The sequence below is a fragment of the Rhagoletis pomonella genome, unplaced genomic scaffold (genome assembly GCF_013731165.1).
Source record: "Rhagoletis pomonella isolate Grant_MI unplaced genomic scaffold, Rhpom_1.0 Rhpom_scaffold_05614, whole genome shotgun sequence".
Taxonomy (NCBI): Eukaryota; Metazoa; Arthropoda; class Insecta; order Diptera; family Tephritidae; genus Rhagoletis; species Rhagoletis pomonella.
In genome coordinates, this window is record NW_023464151.1 from 1 (window position 1) to 11,721 (window position 11,721).

Here is an 11,721-nt window from a genome sequence, read left to right on the forward strand (position 1 = left end):
TTTTTTTTTGTTATAAATTCGGGACTCTATAATAAAATAGTGCCGCAGTGTAAAGAGCAAATAGGATAGCCAAGAACCTCCCCAGCCACTGAAGCTAGCCCAGATAAATGGGTCCCGATCGGCTATCCTAACAGCCCAAATTCTTGCCTTACAAGATACCACCCTGCAATGTTCAATGCGGTTACATATTTTTGGCGCCCAACGTGGGGCAACGCATGTCTGGAATGTTGCAAGTATTACACCTTTGCTAAAATTTTATCAACTCCTAATTGGAAAACAAATAGTTCCGACTTGTTTTGTCTTATTATCCGTCGAATTAAATTTCAATGCCATAGATCTGATTAAGTTCTGGTTTAGAATTCAAGCAATTAATGGAGGATTTTTCAGTACCTGGCTCAAAGTAGAGTAGCTGAACCACTTAAAAGATGTTTGGGGTTTCCGACCAGAGTTTGAAGTTCAAATTATAGCAAGATGCATACAAAACAAATCCCTTTAGATTCAAAGTTTTTGTGTTAGTTTTATTTTTGTGATCAATCTAGCTGGATTTTTTAACATTATTGGATCTAATTCCAAAGATGTTTGCCGCTAGAAAACGGATTACACGCCTTTGTCTTTTTGGTTAATTTTTGCTGGAAATTTTGCTGTCTGGTAAATCCTCGGACAACAAACCGCTATTAAAGGAACCATGTTTGGTTTTTCCTTTTAGTTATGTTCTGGTTAAGTAAGATTCAGGAAGACAGATTAATTTAAATCTAACAGCAGTTCAAAGACTGCTTGCCGAATTATAATGCTAATTGTCAACCGTTTGTTGCATCTGTGCTAAAATAAATCCATAACCTAAATTTTTTTCCACTCTCTCAACTCAGCCGTTAAAATACGTTACCGAACATTAGTTACCTGAAAACCACAAGTGAGGAACCGAAACATTAGCACAAAAAAAAAAAAAAAAAAATAAAATACAATTTTTTTGTAACTGCTTTTATTTAAAGTAACTTATTTGTTTAATAATTTTTTTTTTACTCTTAAAAAAAAATAAAAAATGCCGATTACCCGAAGTGCAGAAAACATTCCAGCCCTGTCTGCAGTGGCTAAAGAGTCATGTGACTGTGCCATTTGTCAAGAAACAATGACTGAAATGCAAGACTGTGTAATTACTTTGTGCAACCACGTATATCACCGGGAATGTATAGGAACTTGGCTTGAAAAGCAACACGAATGTCCTTGTTGCAAAAGATTATGTCATGTTAAAGACTGCATACCAATTACCCTCAAGCCGGCTGAGCAAAGCTTTCAAAGTAGACAAGGTACCAATCTTCGAGGGCGCGGGCATAGACAATTAACTCGCAATAGGCGTCGTAATAACCCTCCCAGCTCCCAGTCGTTAATAGAAGGTGATAACAATCAGCAAGTTGCGCAAAGCCCTCGTTCCCTAAACCTGTCCATGCCAGTAGGTGATTCAGTCGATAGGGATGTAACTAACGTCTCCAATACGCAACGTAACCTAAATAATCAAGTTCGCGACTCTGGTGCCGTAGTGGATTCCGATCGAATATCACAAATGGTAGAAGAAAACGTTAGGAGAATTTTAGCTGGGTTAAATCTCGACCAAGATAGGTTACAAACCCAGGCTTACATACGCCAATCTAACGACCCTCGTTACCTTGCTAATAGTAATAATATTACTAACCCGAATTGTTCGAACCTTCGTACGGATAAAGTGATAAATATAATACAGCATTGGAATATAAAATATAATGGATCCTCCAAGGAATTAACTGTAGAAGAATTTCTCTATCGTGTTAGAGCTCACACAGAGATTCACTTGAACGGAGACTTCAATTTACTATGTAAACATATACCTTTGCTTCTAACCGGAAAGGCCCGCTTTCATAAGCAAAATGAAATTATCGAGTGGCAAGATTTTTGTGCTGCCATACGGTACCAATATAGAGATTATAGGTCCAATTTTGATATCAGGGAACAAATTAGAAGTCGAAAACAAAAGCCCGGTGAGACATTTGAGGCCTTTTATGATGATATTTCTTTGATGTGTGACAGGCTATCTTGCCCCCTAGAGGAAGAGGAGTTAATAGAAATATTAACCCGAAATTTAAAACCTCAAATTCGCCACGAACTGTTATATGTCAACGTTCGCTCTATTGCACAGTTGAGAAAACTTTGTCAAATGAGAGAAAATCTTTTAGCCGACGAGAATTTTCGACGGACTCCGATTTCCAGGCAGTTAGCAGAGACCAATTTCAGACGAAATATTTCAAGTATCGAGGAAGATGAGCTTCCGGAAGGGGATGGGCACATAGAGTCCGCATTGGAAGTCGCTGCATTACAGCAAGCGAATATTACTAAATGCTGGAACTGCATATTTTGTTATGGCTGTGGTGAGCCAGGAATGTACAAACCTCAATGCCAAACTTGTGCCGCTCGTCGTTTGGAAAACTTGAAGAGGGGTGCGGTTCGACCACCTCGTACGCACCCAAACTGAACACGGATTAACAATTCCGAATCGAAAGTAATTGCCCCTTTCACGAGTCACAACGCTACGAGTAACGATAATACTTTACCAAGCCACATGTTGCCCTATCATGAAAGACTAAAAAATTATTTAGAAGCTAAGAATAGGATATTTAGTCAGCCACCTACGTTGAAATCCAAAAGAAATACCGCAAGAATACGTAATTATTATAAGAATGTCAAACCGACACGAAAGCTTTTCCTTTCAGCCGTGTTCGAAAATAGGATCGATAATAGATTGTATGCCAAAGTTAAGTTCTTAGACTTTGAGGAGTTAGGCCTACTGGACACCGGTGCCAATGTTTCCTGTGTGGGAACAGATTTGGCGAAAACAGATTTTTCTAAATATTCGCAGTTTCATCCCTTAAATACCACGGTAAAAACCGCTGACGGTAAACCACATTCAGTCAGTGGTTATCTAAGCGCGATTGTCGAATACCAAGCCGTAAAAAAAGCTTTGAAAATTTTTGTTATCCCCACTATTACGAATCGGCTAATTTTAGGAATAGACTTTTGGAAAGAATTCGACTTGGCCCCAGGTTTGATTTCTTGCATATCGGCTGGTCAATTCTCTTCGGTTGATACCATCACTAATAGTGGTGTAGACACCGTTGAAATCAGCAAAGATAAATCTGAGAATACTGACGGCAACTTCCCTCTTACAAAACTGCAACAGCATCAATTAGAATGTGTAAAAACTATGTTTCCGAGTTTTGAAACGCAAGGATTAGGTCGCACGCCCTTAATAAAGCATACGATTGACGTGGAGGATGCCAAACCAGTTAAGCAACGGTTCTACCCAGTCAGCCCAAACGTTGAAAAACTGATGTTCGACGAGGTTGACCGAATGCTAGACTTAGGTGTTATTCAAACCTCAAGCAGTCCCTGGAGCTCACCAATGCGACTAGTTGTAAAACCCGGTAAAGTTCGCCTGTGTCTTGATGCTAGACGACTAAATGAGGTAACAAAAAAAGATGCTTATCCCCTGCCAAGCATCGAGGGTATTTTTGCTCGCTTGCCCAAAGCCAATATAATATCTAAGCTTGACTTAAAAGATGCGTTTTGGCAAATCGAGTTAGATGACAATTCAAAGCCATTGACAGCATTCACAATTCCGGGTAGACCATTATACGAATTTGTTGTAATGCCATTTGGGCTGTGTAACGCTCCATCAACAATGTGTAGATTGATGGATGTTATTATTCCCCCGGATCTTCGCCATTGTGTCTTTGGATATTTAGACGATCTCTGTATTGTCTCAGACACATTTGAGTCGCATTTATCCGTGTTAATACGAATTGCTGAACAGTTTAAAAAAGCCAACCTAACACTTAATATCAGTAAAAGCCAGTTTTGCGTTACGAAAGTTAACTATTTAGGGTATGTCATAGGAAGTGGTGGAATTTCTACCGACCCGTCGAAAATCGATTCCATTCTGTCATGGCCTGAACCAAAAAATCTAAAACAGGTACGAGGATTTTTAGGGATATGCGGTTGGTACAGAAGGTTTATCGAGAATTTCGCAGAAGTGACGTACCCTATTACCGAAGTTCTTTCTACAAAAAAAAAATTTGCTTGGACCTCTGATGCACAAAGGGCATTCGAAAAGTTGAAAATGTTGCTGACGTCAGCACCTGTTTTACAAAATCCAGATTTTTCCAAAAAATTTTTCCTTCATTGCGATGCAAGTAATTACGGAATCGGTGCCGATTTGGTTCAGTTATCAGATGAAGGAGTCGAAAAACCCATCGCCTACATGTCGAAAAAATTAAACTCTGCACAGAGAAATTACAGCGTGACTGAACGAGAGTGTCTGGCAGCTCTTCTTGCTATTGAGAAATTTCGCTGTTATTTGGAGCTGCAACAATTCGAGGTCATAACCGACCACTCGAGTTTGGTCTGGCTAATGCGACAGCAAAACCCTAGTGGACGGTTGGCACGCTGGACGTTAAAACTGCAGGCGTACAAATTTACTATCTCTCACCGGAAAGGGAAGGAAAATGTCGTTCCTGACGCGTTATCGCGGATCCCTGAAGGAAATGACATAGCCTCTCTCGAGGTAATAGGCCCAGAAATTGATCTTGATTCACCAGCCTTTTCTGACGACGATTATGAACAATTGAAAACCAAAATTGTAACTGAACAAGATAAACTGCCTGACTTGCGTGTTGTAGATAAATTTGTGTATATTCGTACCGAGCATAGCAGTGGGGACCCTTCTCAAGAAAAAGAATCCTGGAAGCTGTGGGTACCGGAAAGCCTCCGAATGGAAGTTATTAAACGAGCCCACGATTCCGTCATTTCTGCACATGGCGGTATGAATAAAACCATAGAACGCATTAGGCGATGTTTGTTCTGGCCAGGCTTGGTTAAGCAAGTGCGAGACTACATACGAAACTGTGAGATTTGCAAAACTACCAAGGCGCCGAACACCACCCTTCGTCCGCCTATGGGTAGCCAAGCCACGTCAGTGCGTCCATTTCAGCGACTTTATGTCGATATTTTAGGACCATATCCATGCAGTCGAAAAGGAAATATTGGCTTATTGATAGTCGTAGATCATTTTAGTAAATTTCTATGGATATGTCCTTTACGGAAGTTCAGTGCCAACGCTATTCAAGAATTTTTATTGAAAGAGATTTTCCACTGCTTTGGAGTGCCTGAAACTTTAATAAGCGATAATGGCGTTCAATTTAAGTCTAATGAATTTAATGCTTTCCTCACGGAGTACGGAATTAACCACGTTTACACTGCCCTGTATTCTCCCCAAAGCAACGCATCCGAACGCGTTAATCGTTCGTTGATTGCGGGAATACGTGCATACATTAAAGACGACCATAAACAGTGGGACGAACACCTAACTAGTATCGCTTGTGCTATTAGAACATCGATACATCAAACAACTAATCGTTCTCCGTATGAGATTTTATAAGGATTTAATATGGTAACTCATGCTTCACAATATCGCTTATTAAGGGGTTTAGGCATGCTAGAGGAATCGAATTTTTCTCTTGAACGCTCGGATAGGACAGCGGTTTTAAGAAGCGACATTCATAAAACTATGCAGAGAGCTTACGAGACAAATGCGAGACAGTATAACCTACGAGCCAAACCCGTTTCTTTTCAAATAGGTCAAGAAGTTTTCCGGCGAAACTTCGCGCAAAGCGACTTTTCTAAAAATTTCAATGCGAAACTTAGCCCCAAATTCCTCAAGGCAAGAGTGAAAGAAAAAATTGGAAACCATTATTATCTCTTAGAAGATTTACAAGGTCGACCCGTCGGCACATTCCACGCAAAGGATATCCGCCAATAAACTAACGGATTCTGGCTAACCTTCTTATCCAAGGATTTCAGGTTATCCAGTTTGTAATGTCCCCCACTACAACTAGCTTCGAATTAAGAAATCCAAAGTTTTATTCTTTACATTTTCCAAACAAATGTCTGTCAAAATATACTATCATTATTTCATTCGAACAAATCAAATACAATTTCCTGTTCTCGAAGCAACCCTACATGTAAAAATTTCTCGCATGCGATATTTGTATATATCCATACTACAATGGGTAGAAAAAGTACTTTTTCGGTCAAAACAGTAGTACCAACCATGACATTTTTACTGTATATTTGCCGAAGCCGAGAGTTCAAGACTGCTTTACGGAAAGTAGTTACTTCCTTTCCATTTCAACTGCAGACCAAGTAGGATCACTTCGAGGGTGTCTAAAATCCACCATTAAAATCTTGCAACATAACTGTAAGTAGTTTACTTAATTTTTTCCTGCTATCAATTCGATAGATTAGTAAGTTTTCCTTTTGTTTTTTGTGTTAAAATTGCATCGTAATTCATTGGGCATGTTAGCGCTCATTTATTAAAAGCGTGAGATTTTTTGAGACACTCAAAGTTTCCAACTGAGTCTGCCATCACAGGAGATTGGAAATCATTCATTGCTTTAGCAAACAAAAACCAAAAGAAGGTAATACGCTAAAAGCTCATTTATTCTATACGCCTTTTTTTACTGCTTCCCTCATTGTACTCTTTGTGCACAGATTCACGATAGCAACAAGAGGAAAACTACTGTCCCTTGCAGAAATCACACCGGTCCTCAGTATCAGGCCACATGCTGGCCACGCGGCCTCGTCGTTTTTTTCTAGCTGCCCAAGCTTAGGAAATTGATACACAGCACACCCCCCCGGGCGCTTGGGGGAAAAAAAAAAACCTACATCGTCCATAAAAAAAATAAAAAAAAAAAAAATAATAATATTAATAATTTATGAATTAATTACCAAATTTTTAACATTCCCAGAAGATGCGAAAACTGCATCGATAAGCTCCCCGAAAAGTGCATTTGAGAAAAAAAAAAAAAAAAAACAATTCTGATGATATATACGTACATACGTAGAGAGATAAAGTTAAAGCCTGGATATAAAAGAACAATAACAATTACAAAAAAAAAAGAAAAGAATTTAGTTAAAATTTGTAGAAACCACGAGGAGTAGAAATTTAGGAATACCTTTATGTAAACTACTGGATATCAAGGAAAAAATCAATTGAAAATTTCGTCAAAAAAATAATTACTAAGTGCAAAAAAAAAAAAAAAAAAAATAAATGTACTGAATATAGACTACAGGCGGTATCGAAATTCATACAAAACAAAAAAAAAAAAAACATTTTTATTATAATTTAAAGTAGTTCCCTTCTGTGGCTTTGCATATGTATCATCATAATCGACCTTAGTGCATTGAAAATTTACACAAAAATTACAATTTAGCTTATAAATTCACCGTAGTGCAAAAGTCACGCGGCCACCCACGTATTGAGAACATACTTTAAGCCGGTAGCTTAAATCCAATCGAAAAACACAAAAGCAAGAAAAAAGAATTTAAACTAAAACAATTAAAACAACAAAAAAAAAAACAAAGAAAAACTGCACGCATAAGTTTTCTTCAAGTCTACATAAACAGGTTAACTCTCCACTGCAACAACCACAAGAAAGGCCTTTCAACGTGAGCTGCAAATCAGTGGGTAAGTCATTATATACACTTTGCTATCAACTTTTCTTTGTTTTATTTTTTGTATACCAGCTTGACATTGGAGCGGATTGAGAAAGCTTTGCTTAAGATCGTTAAGCACCCGCTCCTGTGTCACCGGCATTTTTCGGCTGGTTTTGTCTTATTTACATTTTGCACATGTTTTGATTTATCATTTGCCGCGGTCAGCTATGTACATATTTATGTACATGCATGTAAGAACGTAAATGAAATAATATAAATGCACTAAACGGACATATACATTTGCATACATATTTACATATATGGATTAACCTGCATACATGCCGGTGGAAGTTTTTTTTCCGTTGATGACTTAAGTATATAGGCATACATTTAAATTTTGATAGTACTTAACTGAATTAATTTTTCCGGGGGTTTTATAAATAACCTAATAACCAGCTTTATATTGAAATTTAAAAAATAATTTTACGAACGTGTGAAGCTTTTGGTTCAGAGCACCCATACTAACTATTTGCTAATAATAAAACCTATATTTTTCATGCACTAAAGTACTACGTAAACCATACCTACGAATAATTCCCATAACTTGAATTTTTTATTTCCATAGGACTAATTGTTTTCTTAAGCTTACTCCCTATTGTCTTAGATTAAGTTTGCATTTGTAGAAAATAAATATAATTTTGAAATAAAATACACAGAAAATAATATTCCCCTGAAATTGACTCTGGCTAACATTGGATATGGGGTTTTCAACAAATGGCAGCCAACGAAAACCATGGATGGGTGGGTAGTGAGCTAGCAGATCGACTTCATCTTTGATTTGCTACATATCCGGCAAAGTTGAGAGAGCCCACAATGAGAGTTCTGAAGAGTGTTTAATTAATTATAATACCGGTCCCTATCCGTTTTTACTATTTAATTCTTTTTGTTCACTTATTATTCTCTTTCTAACTTAAAGTTTTTTTTTGTTATAAATTCGGGACTCTATAATAAAATAGTGCCGCAGTGTAAAGAGCAAATAGGATAGCCAAGAACCTCCCCAGCCACTGAAGCTAGCCCAGATAAATGGGTCCCGATCGGCTATCCTAACAGCCCAAATTCTTGCCTTACAAGATACCACCCTGCAATGTTCAATGCGGTTACATATTTTTGGCGCCCAACGTGGGGCAACGCATGTCTGGAATGTTGCAAGTATTACACCTTTGCTAAAATTTTATCAACTCCTAATTGGAAAACAAATAGTTCCGACTTGTTTTGTCTTATTATCCGTCGAATTAAATTTCAATGCCATAGATCTGATTAAGTTCTGGTTTAGAATTCAAGCAATTAATGGAGGATTTTTCAGTACCTGGCTCAAAGTAGAGTAGCTGAACCACTTAAAAGATGTTTGGGGTTTCCGACCAGAGTTTGAAGTTCAAATTATAGCAAGATGCATACAAAACAAATCCCTTTAGATTCAAAGTTTTTGTGTTAGTTTTATTTTTGTGATCAATCTAGCTGGATTTTTTAACATTATTGGATCTAATTCCAAAGATGTTTGCCGCTAGAAAACGGATTACACGCCTTTGTCTTTTTGGTTAATTTTTGCTGGAAATTTTGCTGTCTGGTAAATCCTCGGACAACAAACCGCTATTAAAGGAACCATGTTTGGTTTTTCCTTTTAGTTATGTTCTGGTTAAGTAAGATTCAGGAAGACAGATTAATTTAAATCTAACAGCAGTTCAAAGACTGCTTGCCGAATTATAATGCTAATTGTCAACCGTTTGTTGCATCTGTGCTAAAATAAATCCATAACCTAAATTTTTTTCCACTCTCTCAACTCAGCCGTTAAAATACGTTACCGAACATTAGTTACCTGAAAACCACAAGTGAGGAACCGAAACATTAGCACAAAAAAAAAAAAAAAAAAATAAAATACAATTTTTTTGTAACTGCTTTTATTTAAAGTAACTTATTTGTTTAATAATTTTTTTTTTACTCTTAAAAAAAAATAAAAAATGCCGATTACCCGAAGTGCAGAAAACATTCCAGCCCTGTCTGCAGTGGCTAAAGAGTCATGTGACTGTGCCATTTGTCAAGAAACAATGACTGAAATGCAAGACTGTGTAATTACTTTGTGCAACCACGTATATCACCGGGAATGTATAGGAACTTGGCTTGAAAAGCAACACGAATGTCCTTGTTGCAAAAGATTATGTCATGTTAAAGACTGCATACCAATTACCCTCAAGCCGGCTGAGCAAAGCTTTCAAAGTAGACAAGGTACCAATCTTCGAGGGCGCGGGCATAGACAATTAACTCGCAATAGGCGTCGTAATAACCCTCCCAGCTCCCAGTCGTTAATAGAAGGTGATAACAATCAGCAAGTTGCGCAAAGCCCTCGTTCCCTAAACCTGTCCATGCCAGTAGGTGATTCAGTCGATAGGGATGTAACTAACGTCTCCAATACGCAACGTAACCTAAATAATCAAGTTCGCGACTCTGGTGCCGTAGTGGATTCCGATCGAATATCACAAATGGTAGAAGAAAACGTTAGGAGAATTTTAGCTGGGTTAAATCTCGACCAAGATAGGTTACAAACCCAGGCTTACATACGCCAATCTAACGACCCTCGTTACCTTGCTAATAGTAATAATATTACTAACCCGAATTGTTCGAACCTTCGTACGGATAAAGTGATAAATATAATACAGCATTGGAATATAAAATATAATGGATCCTCCAAGGAATTAACTGTAGAAGAATTTCTCTATCGTGTTAGAGCTCACACAGAGATTCACTTGAACGGAGACTTCAATTTACTATGTAAACATATACCTTTGCTTCTAACCGGAAAGGCCCGCTTTCATAAGCAAAATGAAATTATCGAGTGGCAAGATTTTTGTGCTGCCATACGGTACCAATATAGAGATTATAGGTCCAATTTTGATATCAGGGAACAAATTAGAAGTCGAAAACAAAAGCCCGGTGAGACATTTGAGGCCTTTTATGATGATATTTCTTTGATGTGTGACAGGCTATCTTGCCCCCTAGAGGAAGAGGAGTTAATAGAAATATTAACCCGAAATTTAAAACCTCAAATTCGCCACGAACTGTTATATGTCAACGTTCGCTCTATTGCACAGTTGAGAAAACTTTGTCAAATGAGAGAAAATCTTTTAGCCGACGAGAATTTTCGACGGACTCCGATTTCCAGGCAGTTAGCAGAGACCAATTTCAGACGAAATATTTCAAGTATCGAGGAAGATGAGCTTCCGGAAGGGGATGGGCACATAGAGTCCGCATTGGAAGTCGCTGCATTACAGCAAGCGAATATTACTAAATGCTGGAACTGCATATTTTGTTATGGCTGTGGTGAGCCAGGAATGTACAAACCTCAATGCCAAACTTGTGCCGCTCGTCGTTTGGAAAACTTGAAGAGGGGTGCGGTTCGACCACCTCGTACGCACCCAAACTGAACACGGATTAACAATTCCGAATCGAAAGTAATTGCCCCTTTCACGAGTCACAACGCTACGAGTAACGATAATACTTTACCAAGCCACATGTTGCCCTATCATGAAAGACTAAAAAATTATTTAGAAGCTAAGAATAGGATATTTAGTCAGCCACCTACGTTGAAATCCAAAAGAAATACCGCAAGAATACGTAATTATTATAAGAATGTCAAACCGACACGAAAGCTTTTCCTTTCAGCCGTGTTCGAAAATAGGATCGATAATAGATTGTATGCCAAAGTTAAGTTCTTAGACTTTGAGGAGTTAGGCCTACTGGACACCGGTGCCAATGTTTCCTGTGTGGGAACAGATTTGGCGAAAACAGATTTTTCTAAATATTCGCAGTTTCATCCCTTAAATACCACGGTAAAAACCGCTGACGGTAAACCACATTCAGTCAGTGGTTATCTAAGCGCGATTGTCGAATACCAAGCCGTAAAAAAAGCTTTGAAAATTTTTGTTATCCCCACTATTACGAATCGGCTAATTTTAGGAATAGACTTTTGGAAAGAATTCGACTTGGCCCCAGGTTTGATTTCTTGCATATCGGCTGGTCAATTCTCTTCGGTTGATACCATCACTAATAGTGGTGTAGACACCGTTGAAATCAGCAAAGATAAATCTGAGAATACTGACGGCAACTTCCCTCTTACAAAACTGCAACAGCATCAATTAGAATGTGTAAAAA

General features: G+C 38.1%; 1 long non-coding RNA gene across 1 annotated transcript; it reads left to right on the forward strand.

Moving 5' to 3' along the window:
- Nucleotides 1–5,566: 5,566 nt before the first annotated feature.
- LOC118755204 lies at nucleotides 5,567–6,597 on the forward strand. Its single transcript, XR_004994994.1, has 3 exons — nucleotides 5,567–6,280; nucleotides 6,386–6,500; nucleotides 6,574–6,597. It is a non-coding gene; the product is annotated as an uncharacterized LOC118755204 (long non-coding RNA).
- The last annotated feature ends 5,124 nt before the right edge of the window (nucleotides 6,598–11,721 follow it).